This window comes from Rhinopithecus bieti, unplaced genomic scaffold (genome assembly GCF_001698545.2).
Source record: "Rhinopithecus bieti isolate Rb0 unplaced genomic scaffold, ASM169854v2 scaffold_13348, whole genome shotgun sequence".
NCBI lineage: Eukaryota > Metazoa > Chordata > Mammalia > Primates > Cercopithecidae > Rhinopithecus > Rhinopithecus bieti.
Window position 1 is genome coordinate 10,007,385 of NW_016808764.1, and position 17,211 is coordinate 10,024,595.

The 17,211-nt window shown below is 51.4% G+C and overlaps 1 protein-coding gene across 2 annotated transcripts in view; it reads left to right on the forward strand.

Annotated features, from left to right (window-relative positions):
* Nucleotides 1-651: 651 nt before the first annotated feature.
* Nucleotides 652-17,211, forward strand: part of IL4R (interleukin 4 receptor) — a 56,033-nt gene continuing 39,473 nt past the window's right edge. Inside the window, exon 1 of one of the 2 annotated variants that reach the window (XM_017887172.1) lies at nt 652-936. The gene's annotated coding sequence lies outside the window, so the exon portion shown is untranslated. Of the gene's footprint in view, nt 937-1,015; nt 1,147-17,211 lie in introns of those variants that run through there. The other variant, XM_017887171.1, reaches the window with a different exon arrangement.

The window sequence follows — 17,211 nt, forward strand, 5'->3', positions numbered from 1 at the left end:
GCAAGCTCCGCCTCCCGAGTTCACGCCGTTCTCCTGCCTCAGCCTCCCAAGTAGCTGGGACTACAGGCGCCCGCCACCAGGCCAGGCTAATTTTTTGTATTTTTAGTAGAGACGGGGTTTCACCATGTTAGCCAGGATGGTCTCAATCTCCCGACCTCGTGATCCGCCCGCCTCGGCCTCCCAAAGTGCTGGGATTACAGGCTTGAGCCACCACACCCGGCCTCTTGGTTTTCTTTTTTACAATTTTATAAATGTTAATTTTTGTAGATACGGGGTCTCGCTAACAGGGTTGCCCAGGCTGGTCTCGAACCCTAGGGTTCAAGTGATCCTTCTGCCTCGGCCTCCCAAAGTGCTGGGATTACAGGCATGAGCCACGTTGCCCAACCCATTTTGAATTTCTTAAGTACTCTGTGCCTCAGTTTCCCGATTTGTAAAACCGGTGATAGTATCACTTCCTTATAGGGTAGTTGCCAGGACTGAACGAGTTAACATTTGCAAGTGCCTTCGCACAGCGTCCGACAAGATTGTACTAGTTACTGATTGAAGGGGCTGTTTTATTATCCAAATGTGGCTGGAGTAGGAGCTGGGTAAACATTTATTGAAGAATGTGCAAACACTGGCACTTGGAAGCTGGGTTGTTAGGAAGGAGAGGAGGATTCCAGTCGCCCAGCCCTCCCACCCCAAACGCAACTGCCCCCAGCGCAGGGGAGGCCGCGTAGGCCAGGCAGGAGTAGGTCCTGGAGGCCTGGTCGGCGTGGGCGTCTTATTCCGAGACCAAGGGGATCCACGGCAGAGTTCTCCGCTGAGCGTGACCTCGGCCTGCAGCGTGGGAGGAAGCGCGCCGCAAGACCCCCAGCGGGGTGCTGGGGTCGCCCCCAGCAGAGGACGGCGGCTCGGACTGTCCAGCGGCGGCAGGGACAGCGACAAGGGCGCGAGGTAGCCGGGACCCGGGCCGGGCGCGCCGGCGGGGCGGCGCATGCAAATCTGCAAATCTGCCGGGCGCCGGGGCGGGGCGCAGGAACAGCCGGGGGGGCTGGTCTCCGCGCCTAGGAAAGCCCCGCGCGGCGCCGGCCAGGGCAGGGCCGCCAAGGGGTCCCCCACTTCCCGCTCGGGCTCCCGGACGGCGAATGGAGCAGGGGCGCGCAGGTAGGACCCGGGGCCCGCGCGCCGATCGGGGTGCGAGGGTATCGCCCGGGCACGCAGGCTGAGGAGGTTCGGGAAGGGCTCGGCCGCCGGCGGGGACCCGGGCAGCGGGGACTACGGGGACCACCCCGACCCCGCGCGGGGGGCCCGAGCCGGCGGCCGAGGAGGCGCGAGGCCAGGGGTTCGTGGACACCCAGAGCTCCCCAAAGCGGGTGGTGGCCGTGAGACCTCCGCCGGGACGGCCTGCGGGGTGGGGGTCTTGGAGTTAGGCTGTCGGGGGCCACGCAGCCCCTCTTCTCCGGGCAGTGGCGCCCTGCCCGGCGCTCAGGAAGTCAGTGAGGACTTCGGAGAGACAAAGGGTGGGAAAAGTTCTGAGAACTGTACATTTGAGTACTAGGTCAGTGAATCTGGGGAAACAAGGCTCTTTGGACCTGCGGTCTCCGCCTCCGAGTTATCAGAGGGACCCACTGATGGCGATCATTGACTAGGACTTGTTTTACTGAAAGGATGCCGAGGGAAACCTCCCACTAACCTCTCTGTGGCCTGTGCTGTGCGTCATGGCCATTGTACAGATGAAGTCACCGAGATCCTGGCCACTTTAATAGCTTGTCCCGAGGTGCCGCCCACCTGGGAGTCCGTGGGGCAGCAGGACTGGAACCCAGGCAATCCCACGCCAGAGCCAGGTGCTCTCCATCTCTCAATCACGTTTGAGGAGCCACCACAATAACCAGAATCTCCGGGAGATTTGCTTAAAATGCAGATTCCCAGTTCCTCGCCCTGAGATTCAGATTCAGTAAACCCAGGAATCTGATCTTTATTTTCTTTTTAAAAATTTATTTTATAGGGATGAGGTCTCACTATGTTGCCCAGGCTGGCCTCAAGTAATCCTCCCATCTTGGCCTCCCACAATGCTGGGATTACAGGTGTGAGCTACTGAGCCCTGATTTTTTTTTTTTTAAACAAAATCTGGATTTCTTAGAATTAAGCAAGATAGGGGATTGCTATTTTGTCTGCTTCTGGGGTTCAAGGAATGCCCCCAGGCCAGCGCTAACCCTGCTTCAGTTCTAGTCTCTGCCCTTCCCCAGCCCTCAGGGAGGCATGACCCACTGCACTTCTCTGCCACCAGTGACCTTTGAGGAGCCCAAGGCATTTGCTGGGACCTCAGTGCCTTTATCAAAATCCCAAAGTCCGATGGGGAAACAGGCTCGGGTGTATGTTTGGCCAGGGTGTCCTGCACATTAGAGCATTCCAGGGTCCTGCAGGGGTTTCTTAGAACTCAGCTAGCCCAGCCCATGAATGGGAGGTGACCCGCTAAGCCACTCATTCACTCACTAGCACTCATTCAACTCCTGCGGGGCCTTGGGTGGTGTTCTGGACACTGGTGCTTGCCTCAAGGAGCACCCCCTCTGCAGGAAGACACACGTGACAGTGTGGGGGCTGCGAGGGTACAGATGCACCAGTGGCTGCAGGACCACAAGCCAGAGGGGATCAGCTCTTCACAGGGCACTGGGCCAGGCTTCCTAGCACCGGGGGACCCTGAGCTAGCCTTGTAAGTGGAGCAGGGGAATCTGGCAGGTGGAGGATCGGAGGTAAAGGTGGGCACAGAGTGGGCGGAGGCTGGGAGGTGTGAAAGGGTACTGTGTATGGAACCTAGAGAGTAAGGAGAAGCCAGAGATGGATGGAAGGGTGGGCTGGGCTGCATTGTGGAAGGCCTTGAATGCCGTGCCAAGGAGCGTCGTTGGGCCAGTGTATTTTACCTTCGTTTCAGTTGTAAAAGCAACAATGCAGATTCCTGGGCGCCACCCTGGGCCTCTGGATCTGAACCTGGGGGAAGGTGTTGGGGAGGCAGTAGGGAGGAAAACCTGGCGTCAGTCACCCCGGTTACAACACATACAGTTACCGGCAGGTCTGAGATAACCTGAGGGTTTCCAAATGCTGGGAAGTGACTCAGTGACTGATATGTTTAATACGATACAATCCCAGCGTTGCAAACAACCCAGAGCAAGGGTGGGGATGTTCAGTTTTCAAATGCTCCCAGTTCAAAAAGGAGCTGAAACGAATTGTTAAAGAAGTGAGAAGAAGCCAGGTGCAGTGACTTACACCTGTAATCCCAGCACTTTGGGTGTAATCCTACAAGGAATCGCCGAAGTAACCGCTGAGCTAAAGCCAGCCCAATCCCAGCACTTTGGTAGGCTGAGGAGAGAGGATCGCTTGAACCCAGGAGTTTGAGACCAGCCTGGGCAACATAGCGAGACCCTGTTCCTACAAAAAAAAAATTTAAAAACTCAGCCAGGCGTGGTAGCAGGTGCCTCTGGCCCCAGCTATTTGGGAGGCTGAGGTGGGAGGATAGCTTGAGCCCAGGTGGTCAAGGCTGCAGTGAACTATGATCACGCCACTGCACTGTATGTAGCCTGGGTGACAGAGCGAGACCCTGTCTCAAAATAAACAAATACATAAATACATGAGAAGAGAGAACCTCTTCTGCCTCCCCCGTCTCCCTGCCCTCTTCCCCATCTGGGAGGATGAAGGAGAGCGTTTGGGATTAGATGCCCCACCTCTCGACTGCCCTCACTGGTACCTGGGAGTGAGGCCAGGACAGAAGCCCCCTAGGTACTGTGCTTCCTCACGTTTGTAAAAGTGAGCTTTCGTGAGGGTTGATGACATGTTTTATAAGCTACTTCACACAATGTCCAACACCCAGTGGGTCCACAATCAATGTATACGTCTGTTGTTACCTGTCAAGACGTATAGCTGGGGAATGATAGTATGGACTTGAACCAGACCACCCACTGCAAATGCTGGCTTTGCTACTTGCTGTGTAACTGACTTCCCAGAGCCTCAGTTCTGCATTTGTGAGATTATAGTGACTATGCCATTGTATTGATGACTAAATGAGTTAATGTATGTCAAGCATATAAAACAGTACCTGGCGTGTAGTAAAAACTATGTATTTGTTAAATGAATACCCCCCCTTTTTTTTTTAGAGCCATGGTCTCTCTCTATTGCCCAGGCTGGAGCACAGTGGCACAATCATAGCTCACTGTACATCCGATACCTGGGTTCAAGTAATCCTTCCACCTCAGCCTCCTGAGTAGCCAGGACTACAGGTGTGTGCCACCATGCCTGGTTAATTGTTTTTACAATTTTAGAGACAGGATCTTGCTATGTTGCCTAGGCTTGTCTTGAACTGTTGATCTCAGGCAATCCTCCTGCCTCAGCCTCCTAAAGTGTTGGGTTTATAGATGCGAGCAAGCGTGCCTGGCCTAAATGAATACATCTCTATTGTTGCCTCCTTTGAGCTTTATTGGTTGGGATTTAGTCCACCCATTTTGCAGGTGAGAACTGAGACCCGGAGATGAATGTGGTAGCCTTGCCTCAGGCCCACATCTGAGGGACAGACTCCATCCTACTTTTCTTCCCGTGTATTCTTTCCTGCTTGTACCAGTTCGCTGGAGTGACCAAGAAAGACATTTCTGAGTATTCCTCCTGGCTGGCACAGTGGAGACATGCCCAGCCACGTTTAGGTAGACTTCCCATGGCTGGGCTAGAAGAGAGGCCAGGAGCTTGCCTGGAGGTTGCACAGACTTGCCCTTGGTGAGTGTGGATCAGAGCACCCCAGCAGAGGCTCGAGGTCCTACAGAGGCTGGGGAATCCACTGTTAGACCGGGTGCATCCCGTTTTATGACATCCGGCAAATTGCTCTGCTTCTCTGAGCTTGAGGCAGAGAGAAGGGCCTGAGCTTGAAGAGGGGGTCCCGGGTGTAAATCGGAGCTGGCTACTTCCCAGCTCTCCAGTGTGTAACCGGAGGAAGTTGTTTCACCTCTCTGAGCCTCCCTTTGTCTGTCATGGATATTTGCAGGGAGAGCGTTCATGAGATAGTTTGTATAGACATTTTGCCCTTGGAAGGGGCTCAGTGATTACTGTTTCTGTCTGCATTTTGGACCGAATCCCTTCTGCATATCCTGCACCTGGCTTCCTCCTGCATTTCTTCCTCGGGAATTTATTGAGCACCTATATATGTCAGAGCATTGGACCAAGTCCTTTGCTCCCCTAGGGTTTAGATTCTAGTTGAGCAGACAGGCAATGTACAGCCAATACATACGTACAGATCGACAGCTTTATCTGTTATTCCGAAATCCATCACCTCCGAAAACCGAAAGGTTTTCGTAAGTCATTTTGAAGCTAAACGTGAGGCTGTTTAGAGTGGTTATCCTCTTTGGTGTGATGCTCAGATGTCTTTCTGCAGAGATATTAGTGCAGTTGATCATTGGGTGCTTTCCCGCCCTGCATGGTGGGCACGTCGGGGGGTATTTTATACAAGGTGACCTTTCTACAGCCTGAGTCATTCTGAATTCTGAACAATGTCTGGCCCCCAGGGCTTTACAGGAGAGAACATGGGCCTGCAATATCCTATCAGGTGGAGACTGTGCTAGGAAGGAAAGCAAAGCTGGGTGGAGGTGGAATCAGGGAGGGCTTCCCTGGGGAGGTGACATTTGAGAGGGATGAGGGATGGAGGTCTGAGGAAGAGAGGGCCAGGTGGAGGGACTCACAGAGGACAGAAGACTCCACTTCCTGACTGGCCTATGCTTACCTCTCATTCTGCATGCACAGTTCTGTCTAAATGCGTCCATTCTTGCCTTTCCAAGAAATGCTGATGTCTCTTAGGTTTCAGGTCTGTCTCTGACTGACTCATTCTCTCTTTAGGGGCCCCCGCAGGCCTCCTCACCTCCTCTCGGTTGCTTAAGAAATCTGAGGTCTGTGCTAAAGCCAGCCTGGGTGCTGTATGTAACCTCTCGGCTGAGGATGGTCCCCAGCTGGGTTTGCATCTGGAGATGGAGGAACTGGGTCCCGGAAGGGGAAGAGTAGCCATGGGGCCTTCCAAGGCTTTGGTGGAATTGAGTTCCTGGTGGGAGGGGCTGTGTTCTGGGTCTTAGAGCCTCTAGCCTGCAAAGCAAAGTTGAATATAACATGCGCTCACATGTCTCGAGTGCCAGCCTGGGGCTAGGCGCTTAATGCTTGCTTAGCCAATGTTCCAGGGGCTGGGGACACGGGAGTGAGTGACCCAGAAGTGAGGGCCCTCATGGAGCTGAAAGCATTCTGGGCTTGGTGACTTTGAGGAAGTGGCTTTTGAGCTGAGACCTGAAGTACCAAGACATGTGGCTGTCTGGGCAAAGAGTGATCCTGGCAGTGAGAGCAGAGAGTGCAAAGGCCTGGAGGCGCGAATGAGCTTGGTGTGTTTGACCCACAGCAAGGAAGCTGGTGTGGTTGGATGGAACCGAGTAAGAAGGAGGTCTAGGAACAGAGATCAGGGAGGGAGCTGGGGCCAAATACCTGTATTGTCTCATTTAACTTGTGTAATAACCCTACCAGATAGGAGCTACTCTCATGCAAATGTTGCAGATGAAGTAACAGAGGCACAGAGAGGTTCAGTAACTTGTCCAGGGTCACACATCTGAAGGTGGCAGAGCAGGGCTGTGAACCTAGAAGCTCCATAGTCCTCAGTCCTCACCATGCTGTTTAAACACAATAAAATCTATGCCTGAGTGCTGAAGACACACCTGCCATTTAGATCGATCTACTTTTGTACATTGTCAGTGTACTCACTGCCATCCATCTGCCCAGCAATACTGTGAATGTGGGCAGCGCAGAACTGGTTCCTCCAAGCCCCATTTGACAGACAGTCCAATCATTTTACATATTGTTTTTTGAATGAGCACTTTCCTCGGTGTCTCAGACCAGGGGTCCCCACACAGCAGGGCCACACAGCAGGAGGTGAGTGGCGGGTGAGCAGGTGAGCAAGCAAAGCTTTATCTGTATTTACAGCTCTTCCCCATCGCTCACACTACCACCCAAGCTCGGCCACCTGTCAGATCAGCTGAGGCATTAGATGATTCTCACAGGAGCGTGAACCCACTTGTGCACTGTACATGTGAAGGATCTGGGTTGCGTTCTTTTTTTTTTTTTGAGACGGAGTTTCGCTCTTGTCACTCAGACTGGAGTGCAGTGGCGCAATCTCGGCTCACTGCAATCTCTGCCTTCCCATGTTCAAGCGATTCTCCTGCCTCAGCCTAGTAGCTGGGATTACAGGCCTATGCCCTCACACCCAGCTAATTTTTGTATTTTTAGTAGAGACAGGGTTTCACCATATTGGCCAGGCTGGTGTCGAACTCCTCCTGGCCTCAGGTGATCCACCTGCCTCAGTCTCCCAAAGTGCTGGGCTTACAGGCATAAACCACCGTGCCAGGCCCCAGACGCGTGCTTCTTATGAGAATCTAATACCTGATGATCTGTTACTGTCTCCCATCGCCCTCGGATGGAACCATTTAATTGCAGGAAAATAAGCTCAGGGCTCCCACTGATTCTGCATTATGGTGATCATATAATTATTTCATTATATGTTACAATATAATAATAATATAAATAAAGTACATAATACATGTAACGTGCTTGAATCATCTCAAAGCCATGGCCCCAACCACGGCCTCTGGCAGTGGAGGCTGGAGTCCACATCACGCTCTGTGCTAGGTGCAGGAATGGAGATGAGTTGAGTGTCCTGCCCATTTCCTTGAGGAGGAACCTGAGGCTCAGGATAGAGACTTACCTGGGTGACACGGCTCCTAAGCGGCTCCAGATTCAATCCCAGGGCTGCGGCCCCAGAAGCCTGTGCATTTAACCATGGTTCTGAACTATCCAGCCCAAAGAAGAGAGTTTTAAAGGATTACATTTTGTGGTTGGAAATCAGCGAGCATAGTCACCCAGAACCATTTTTGAAAAACCTAGAGAAGGCCTTATGTGTTCCTGAAGCGGCCAGGGAAGAATTCTGCCTTTTCAAAAGAGAAGACAGGGAGGAGAGATACCAGCTCTCTGGGTTGGGCAGGTCTCCAAGCAGGCAGAGCCACAGCCTCCCGACAATCTTGCTTCTAGCGTATTTCTTCCAGAAGCCACATTTCCACAGGTGGGCAGCTCCAGCTGGGAGAAAATCTTCCTGAGATTTAGCCAAATTAGCTTTCTTTTTTTTTCGAGATGGAGTCTCTGCTGCCTAGGCTGGAGTGTAGTGGCGCGGTCTTGACTCACTGCAACCTCTGCCTCCTGTGTTCAAGTGATTCTCCTGCCTCAGTCTCCTGAGTAGCTGGGATTTCAGGCATGCACCACCATGCCCGGCTAATTTTTATATTTTTAATAGCAATGGGGTTTCACCATGCTGGCCAGACTGGTCTCAAACTCCTGACCTAGGGTGATCCGCCCACCTCGGCCTCCCAAAGTGCTGATTATTATAGGTGTGAGCCACTGTGCACAGCCCAAATTAGCTTTCTAGGAGCTTCCACTTTCTGGGTCCGTTTCTGCCCCTTGGAGGTAGTGACCATCTCCTTCCAAACTCGGATATTTCTCTTATTCAGGCTACACAACTGTAGTTATTTCAGGCATTCTCCTTGACTCAGGAGATTATAAGTTTTGCCTGGCTTTGGACATGATTCAATTGGTTGGAGTCCCGCACAAAGACTGTTTGGTCAAAGAGGAAGGAGACTATCACCTCCTTAGATCTGGAGCTTATACTTCTGTTGATGCAACCTGGAATCATACTGTGTAGCAGCCATATCCCACTTGGAGTGCATATTGGGCTTGTCAGCTAAAATCTCCATGTTTCTTTTCTGTATGAGCTGCTGTTAATCCAAGTTCCTTCTATTCTGAGAGTCCTTGTCTGAAGCTAAGAGTTTCCAGTTTTTCATGCTCTCTAATAAATCTACTTCAGGTTAAAAGGCTATCATTTTTTCTTTGAGTACTGCTTTGGATTCATTCCACAAGTTGTTACACAATGTTATTCACCGCCCAGTTTAGAATTTTCCTTTTGGTTTCCATTTTAAGACTTACATAATTATGTGCTTTTAAATTTTGAGACAGATGGAATTTTAAAGTTATCTTTTTATTGTTGATTTCTAAATTTGGTCATTATGGTTGTTGTGGTCAATATATGTGGTTTCTATAATATCAGTGGTGGAGAATTTGCTGAGATCTTTACAGGATTTTCTGGTCGTTTTTTTCCTCTTGTGTTTGAAAAGGATGTATATTTTCTGTTGGGTATAAGGTTCTAGAAATGTATCTATTTGATCAAGCTAGCTATTATATTATCTGTATTTGTTATGTCATTATGTGTTTTTTTTTTACCTGATTTACCTCCCACCATAATACAATTACAATTCACCATAATAGAGGATTTTCATTTCTCCTTTTGAGTCTGTCAGTTTTTTGCTTTATTTTTGAAGCTATGTTGTTAAGTGCGTAGCCATATGAATAGAATAAGGGTTCAGGATTTTTATACCTTTTTGGTGAATTGTTCCATTTTTTTGAGATAGGGTCTCACTCTGTTGCCCAGGCTGGAGTTCTGTGGTGTGATCATGGCTCACTGCAGCCTCAGCCTCCCCAGGCACAGGTGTTCCTCCCATCTCAGCTTCCCGAGTAACTGGAACTACAGATGTGCACTCCCATGGCCAGCTAATTTTTGTATTTTTTGTAGAGATGGGGTTTTGCTATGTTTCCCGGGCCAATCTCAAACTCCTAGGATTAAGCAGTCCGCCCGCCTCAGCCTCCCAAAGTGCTGGGATGACAGGCGTGAGCCACCGCGGCTGGCTGAATTGCTCCTTTAATCAGTATAAAAGAGCCAACTTCCAGCCTGGGCAACCTGGTAAGACCCCATCTCTACCAAAAAATAAAAATTAGCTGAGTGTGGTGGCGTGCGGCTGTAGTTCCAGCTACTCGGAAGACTGAGGTGGGAGAATCACTTGAGCCTGGGAATTCAAGGCTACAGGGAGCTATGATTGCTCCATTGCACTCCAGTCTAGGTGACACAGTGAGACATTCTCAAAACAACAAAAACAAAGAAGCCATCCACCTTCTCTCTTCTAATACTTACTCAAGACATCATTGTCATGAATTCTATTTTATGTGACGACATCAGTACTCCTGTACTCATGAGTCAGATGAGTTTAAAAACAACAGCTGCAGCAAAGCTTGCGGTGACGTCTCTGCTCTGTAACTATAATATTGGGCAAGTAATTTTCTTGGTTTGGGCTTCAGTTTCTTCATCCATAAAATAGGAATATGACCTGTCCTGCCTTTCCCTCTGTTTTTTTTTTTTTTTTTTTTTCTTGGGCAGGGGTGGGTTATAGGCACAGGATGGGGGCATGGTAGGCCAGGGTGGTCTTGGGAAATGCAACATTTGGGCAGGAAATGCTTGTCCTCACCTAGGTCCATGAGGATGGAACCCTAGCCAGGGACCACGCCCTCCTCCTTGCAGCACTTCCCTTCCACTCTTCTGTATTATTTAAAGGGACCACACTCTGCCTTCCCGGCACTACCCGCTTACCAGTCCCAGCAATTCGGGAGGCTGAGGCAGGAGGATCACTTGAGCCCAGGAGGTCGCAGCTGCAGTGAGCTATGATGGTGCCATTGTACTCCAGCCTGGGCAGCAGAGAAGACTTTCCATCTCAAAAAAAAAAAAAAAAAAAAAAAAAAAGAAATCAGGAGAACACACATAAAATATAAATTTCTAACTTTTGAAAATCAAAAGATATAGCAACATGCAAGCCTTCATTTTCATGTGGCAAAAAAGTAGCTGTCCTTTATCACAGGGGGCTGTGTTTTCTACTTGTCCCATCTCTACTCCTTGAGGTCACGTGACTGTGTCCCTGTAAGTATCTGAGTCTACTGCAGAAGAGGTGGCTCTGTGGCCACAGTGGAGGTGGCTGTGGGCTGCGGGCCAGAGGCAGAGAAGTAGAGGGTTGGTGGCCTCTGGAGAGGCCTAGGGACTGAGGTATCATCGGGAGTGGATTAAGGAGCCATTGGGATCCCACCTACCCTGAGGGTTAGTGGTTCTGAGATCTTTGCTATCCACCCAACAACCTAGATGGCAGCCTCTGCCCTCTCCCTTCCTTCTTGTTCTTGTCTGTTTTCTTTTTTTTTTTTTCTTTTTTTTTCTTTTTTTTTTTTTTTTTTTTTTTTTTTGAGATGGAGTCTTGCTCTGTCGTCCAGGCTGGAGTGCAGTGGCACGATCTCAGTTCACTGTAACCTCTGCCTCCTGGGTTCAACCAATTCTCCTGCTTCAGCCTCCTGAGTAGCTGGGATTACAGGCACGCGCCACCACGCCTGGCTAATTTTTGTATCTTTAGTAGAGACAAGGTTTCACCATGTTGGTCAGGCTGGTCTCAAACTCCTGCCCTCGTGATCCACCCGCCTCAGCCTCCCAAAGTGCTGGGATTACAGGCGTGAGCCACCACGCCCGGCTTTCTTTGCCTTTTTATCACAGCATACATGCAGACATGCGCACAGACAAGTGTAAAGCTTCATCCATTTTCACAAAATTAGCACATGCATATGACCTAATCAAGTAGCAATGCGTAACAAGCCTCCCAGAAGGTTTCCTCCTGCCTCTGCCAGGTCACAGCCCTGTCCTCCAAGGTCACTGTCCTGACTGCCAACTCCAAGATCAATTTATCTCCTTTATCTAAACAGAACCAGGCAGTATTGCTGTTTTGAGCCCGGCTTCCTTTGCTCAGCTTGTGCCTGTGACATCCTGCGTGTGCTGTCGTGGCAGCTGTCATTTGCTCAAGGTCTCAAAGAGTTTTCTTGGTGCTTAGAGATGAGCCTTTGCCAACCACTCCACCAGCACTGTCCCAGGTCTTTCCCACCCAGCCACGGCCTCTTCACCGCCTTGCAACCAGCCATGAAGCAAGTGATCTTATTCTCATTTCACAGATGAGGAGACTGAGGGTCTGAGTAGACCCCAGCCCACCACAGTCTCCCACCCATTCAGGTTGGAGCCTGCACTCAGGCCCAGAGTTATGCTTCTGTGTCTTCGATGCTCGGGGGTCCCTGCCCACCAGGGTGGCCCCCATGTCTGTGTGTCTCCACCCATCCAGGAATGGTATGGGGTGAGACAATAGGAAGAGCTCCATGGGGAGAACCCCACCCACTGCCTTCCGTACACCAGTCTGCAAAGAGAAAATGAACAGGAAGCTCTTACCTGTGCCCATGTGTTGTCCTGGCTTTGGGTTTGCCCCGTGGGCAAAGTCCTGGTCATTGTTGAGACAAGTTCACTGCTGCTGAGGGCCGAGCAAATGGTGACAAAGGCCAGATTCTAAATTCCTGCCTGATTACTTCCTGCTCCGTCAGGGTCACCTTGGGCAACTTCTGAAGCCCCCTCAGCCTCATTCCTTCCTCTGTGCTTGCAGGGAGGGTGTTGGACCGTATCTTCCACAGACTGTGCTGTGGACTCCAGAGCCAAAGGCCTGGGTTCAAATCCTGGCCCACTCACTAGCTGTGCATCCTTAGGCAGGTTCCTCACCCTCTCTGGGCCTCAGCTTCTCTATCTCTGCAGTGGAGATGATATTAATTGCATCTGCAGTGCTCCTTGGATTGGGTTCATGGTTGAGTGAGTGAGGCTCAAGGGCTTCTTTTTTTTTAGAGATACGGTCTCACTCTGTTGCCTAGGCTGGAGTGCAGTGGCATGATCACAGTTCACTGCAGCCGTGACCTCCTGGGCTCAAGCCATCCTCCTGCCTCATCTCCCTTAATAGCCGAGACTACAGGCATGTGCCACCATGCCTGGCAATTTTTTTTGTATTTTTGGTAGAGACAGGGGTCTTGCCATGTTACCCAGGGTGGTCTCGAACTCCTGGACTCAAGTGATCTACCTGCCTCAGCCTCCTAAATTGCTCGGATTACAGGTAGGAGCCACCGCGCCCAGCATTCAAGTGCTTTTTTGTTTGTGAGATTGGTACAACCAACGCCAAGGCTGGTGAGCAAAGTTGCACCCAGTTGGAGAGGGGTGAAACCAAGGACAGAAGGGCCCAGGGCATGGCCTCTCATGGCTGAAGGAAGTGGGGACACATGGCCAGTCGCAGTGACCTCTGCAGACCTCATGAAGGAGGCCAGCTGGGAGCCATAGCTGTCACTAAGACAGTCAAAATCTCATCAGCACCCTGGCGCCAGAGGCCATCTTCCGCTGCTCAGGACAATGAGTGATAGTCGATAACCAGCTCTCCAGAGGTCAGGGCCCTGAGATGGCTGAGATCTGTGCCTGTATTAGGACATTTAAGGGGACTCCAAGCCAGGATTTGCCAGCATTTGCCCAGCAGGGAGAGGTGGAAAATTGGGGATGACTAGCCAGGCCTCCCTGCACACGGCCGGGGGAATTCATCCGGTTGTTTCTTCCATTTAGCAAATATTCATGGAATGCCTGCTGTGTGCCAGGCACACTAGGCTCTGGGGAGATGGCTGTGAGTGGGATCGACACTGGCCTTGTGTGAGCTGGCCTTGCAGTAGGGGATATGAGCACCAAACACATAACGCCTGAGTGTGCAACATGCCACAACGAATGCAGAGAAATAAAGCAAGATAACGGGTTGCAGAAAGATGGAGGCCAGGCTGGCTGCTGCTCGTGAGCAGGTGGCTTCTGGACACAGTGTCCTCAGGCCCTGTCTCCTCCCTTGGGCCTCAGGAATCTTCTGAAGACAGGCCTGGGTTCCAGGCTCCCGGATGGAGTTGCCTGTTGACTGTGTGGACACAAAGTGTCCGCAGTGCGCCAGAGCACGTGGTCTTCCCCGGCAAATCTGCTTCTCTTCTCGGCTCTCCATCGTGGGAAGGGTCCCTGGGGTCCTCCCCACCACCCCAGCCCGAGGCCACTTTCCCCTCTGTTTCCGCTCTCTCCACCCTGCTTTCCCCACCAAGCACCACCAAGTCCCTGCTGCCTGCCCCTCCCAAACAGGCTCAAACCTGCCGCCTCTTTGCTAGCTCTCATCTCAGCCCTCTCCTCTCCTGCTTAATAGCCTTCACTGGCTCCCCACTGCCCTAGAGACAGAGTTTGAGTCTACTGCCATGGCCTGGCAGACGGTGTTGTCCTTGGCCTGCCAACCTTCCAGCTGCCATCCCAGTCACTCCTTCTCCCCCTTGCTCCAGCCAAGAGCCCAGCTCGTAGGGTGGGAAGTGGGCCATGTCCTCCCTCCTGCCTGCCTATTCACTCGGTCTTTCCTCATTCCCTCCCATACCCCGCCCTCTCATAAGAACCCTCAGAATCTGCCAGGCGCAGTGGCTCACACCTGTAATCCCAGCACTTTGGGAGGCTGAGGCGGGTGGATCACCTGAGGTCAGGAGTTTGAGACCAGCCTGGCCAACATGGCAACACCCTGTCTCTACTAAAAATACAAAAATATTAGCTGGGCGTGGTCGTGGGTACCTGTAGTCCCAGCTACTCGGGGGGCTGAGACAGAAGAACTGCTTGAACCTGGGAGACAGAGGTTGCAGTGAACTGAGATCGCACCATTGCACCCAGCCTGGACTACAGAGTGAGACTCTGTCTCAAAAAAACCAAACCAAAACAAAAAAAAACCTTCAGAATCTGTAAAATGGGTTTAATAATTATACTTATCTCATAGGGAGGGCTTAAAGCACCTAGGCTAGTGTCTGGCACCAAGGAAACACTGTATACCTGTTAAAATAAGAATAAAATAAAATACACATGATCACGTATTGAGTGCCTGCTGTGTGCAGGATGCCGGGCCCCTCCCCGGGAGAATTCTTGTGCATCCCCGCTAAAGAAACCTGACCCTCTAGGACGAGGGAGGGTCTTCCCTGAGGACCTGCTAACAGCCTCCTCTACTAATCTGAAGTCCTGCAGCTTGCCCAGCAGGCTGGCCTCTCACACGGGCTCCCCCTACAGGCCGCCATCTTGGAAAAGGCTGGCGGCTCTGGAATCATTCTTGACTCCTATTAGCCCTCCTGTTCTCTCTCCCACCCCACAGCATCCATCCTGTCAGCAAATCCTGTGGGCTCTATCTTCAATACAGCTCTAGAATTCAGCCCCTTCTCAACCTCCCCATCCCCGCAGCCTGGTGTAAGCCCTGGCACCTGTCTCTGGGGCCAGAGTGGCAGCCTCCTCATTGGTACCCACTTCTACCCGTTGCCCACCACCCAGGCAAGACAGGTCTTTTTTAGTCTCGTCATGTCACTTCTTTGCTCAAAACGCTCCAGTAACTTCTTCCTTGCTCAAATATTTGTTAAAAGAAGAAAGGAATGAATGAATGAATGGCCTGTTTGCATCTGTAATAGCCAGCATATAGGAAGTGCTTGGAAAACACCCACAGCAAGAATAAATGAGGAGATGCCTGGACATGGCAGCTCATGCCTGTAGCACGTTGGAAGGCCAAGGCAAGAGGTTTGCTTGAGGCCAGGAGTTTGAGGCTGCAGTGAGCTGTGATTGTGCCACAGCACTCCAGCCCGGGCCATAGAAAGAGATCCCATCTCTACAAAAATTTAAAAATTATCCAAACATGGTGGCATGTGCCTGCAGTCCCAGCTTCTTGGGAGGCTAAGGCGGGAGGATCACTTGAGCCCAGGAGTTCAAGGCTGCAGTGAGCCTTGATGGTGCTACTGTATTCTAGCCACAGTGCGAGACCCTGTCTCTAAAACAAAAAAAGAGAAGGAGAATAAATGAGGTATTTGAGCTAGTGGGTGAGGACGGGTGAACCACAGCAGGCCCACAGGGAGGCTGGTGAATGCTGTTTTTGGAGGGTGCTGATTTGTGTTCCTGGTGGCTACAGAGCCAGTCTGTTGCCTCCCCTCCCTCCCACTGGCTGGGCTGGGGATGGAGCAAACCAGGCATAGCCTAGGCCATTCTGGAGCCCTGGCCTGGCCTGCCTTACCATCCCAGTGGGGCCACTGACGTGGCTGCTGGTTCTGGAAACCTCAGTTCTGGGAAGGTTGCTGTCCCAGGAAGAAGTGCATGCCTAGCTTCCCGCCAGCCCAGCCCAACCCAGCCGTCCCAGAAGCCAGAGGAAGCTCTGGGCTGGTTTCTTATAAGCAGCATGACTAACTGATTGCGCCACAGGAGGTAAGGTTTCAGGCCAGTTTGTATCATGGAGTTTCAGGGGTCAGCGGCTCCAGAGCCCCCAGCCCCCACCTGAAACCCCTGCTGTCCCTGGATTCCTCTCCACATGCCACCTGTCACAGAGCTGCTTGCATCCTGTCTGCAGAACCAGCCCCTCCTCCAAGCCAGGTTTTCTGCCCAGAAGGAAGAAGAGCAGAAGGCCTCTACCACCCACTGCACGCCCCCACTCCTCTGCCCACCCCACCCACCTGCCATGGGTTTGGAAAGAGCCCTGCTGGGTTGCTTCCAGGCTGCTGCTGGCTTCTGACATTTCAAGGCTTAATCACTTAATCTCCCCCGAGTTTTTTTAAGACGTGAGTTAAGTGTGTTCTCCTGCTGGCGGGCATGTTTTCCCAGGCCCCTGCTTCTGCTCATTTCCTGGCTGGGGCCTTCACCGACTTTGCTACTGCCTAACTCTGTGACCTTGGCCTTGTCACTTGCTCTCTCTGGGGCTCAGGCCAATGGGTCTCAGGCCAATGGGGCTCCCCAGACAAAGCCCCAGGGTTTTGGGGACTGCATTTCAAGGGTCAGCAAGCACAGTCCTTAAACACGTGTATTCTGGAGTGACAATGCCTGGGTTATGGCTCTGCGACCACCAGCAAGTGCTCTAGCCTTTTTGTGCCTCAGTCTTCTCATCTGTAAAATGGGAACGTTGATGGCACCTACCTCATAGGGTCTTTCGGAGAACCGAATTGTAAGTACTTAGAACAGTGCCAGGCACAAAATAAGTACTTCTTATACAGTTACTATGGACAAAAGCTTGGGACCTGGTTCATGTTTAAAAATGATTATTGAGGCCAGGCGCAGTGGCTCACGCCTGTAATCACAGCACTTTGGGAGGCTGAGGCGGGCAGATCACAAAGTCAAGAGATCAAGACCATCCTGGCCAACATGGTGAAACCCCGTCTCTACTAAAAATACAAAAATTAGCTGGGCGTGGTGGTGTGCTCCTGTAGTCCCAGCTACTCAGGGGAGCTGAGGCAGAACAATCACTTGAACCCAGGAGGCGGAGGTTGCAGTGAGCTGATATCGTACCACTGCACTCCAGACTGGTGACAGAGTGAGACTCCATCTAAAAAAAAAAAAAAAAAAAAAAGTTTAATTTTTTTTTTTTGTTTTTTTTTTTTTTTTTTTTTTTTTTTTTTTTTGAG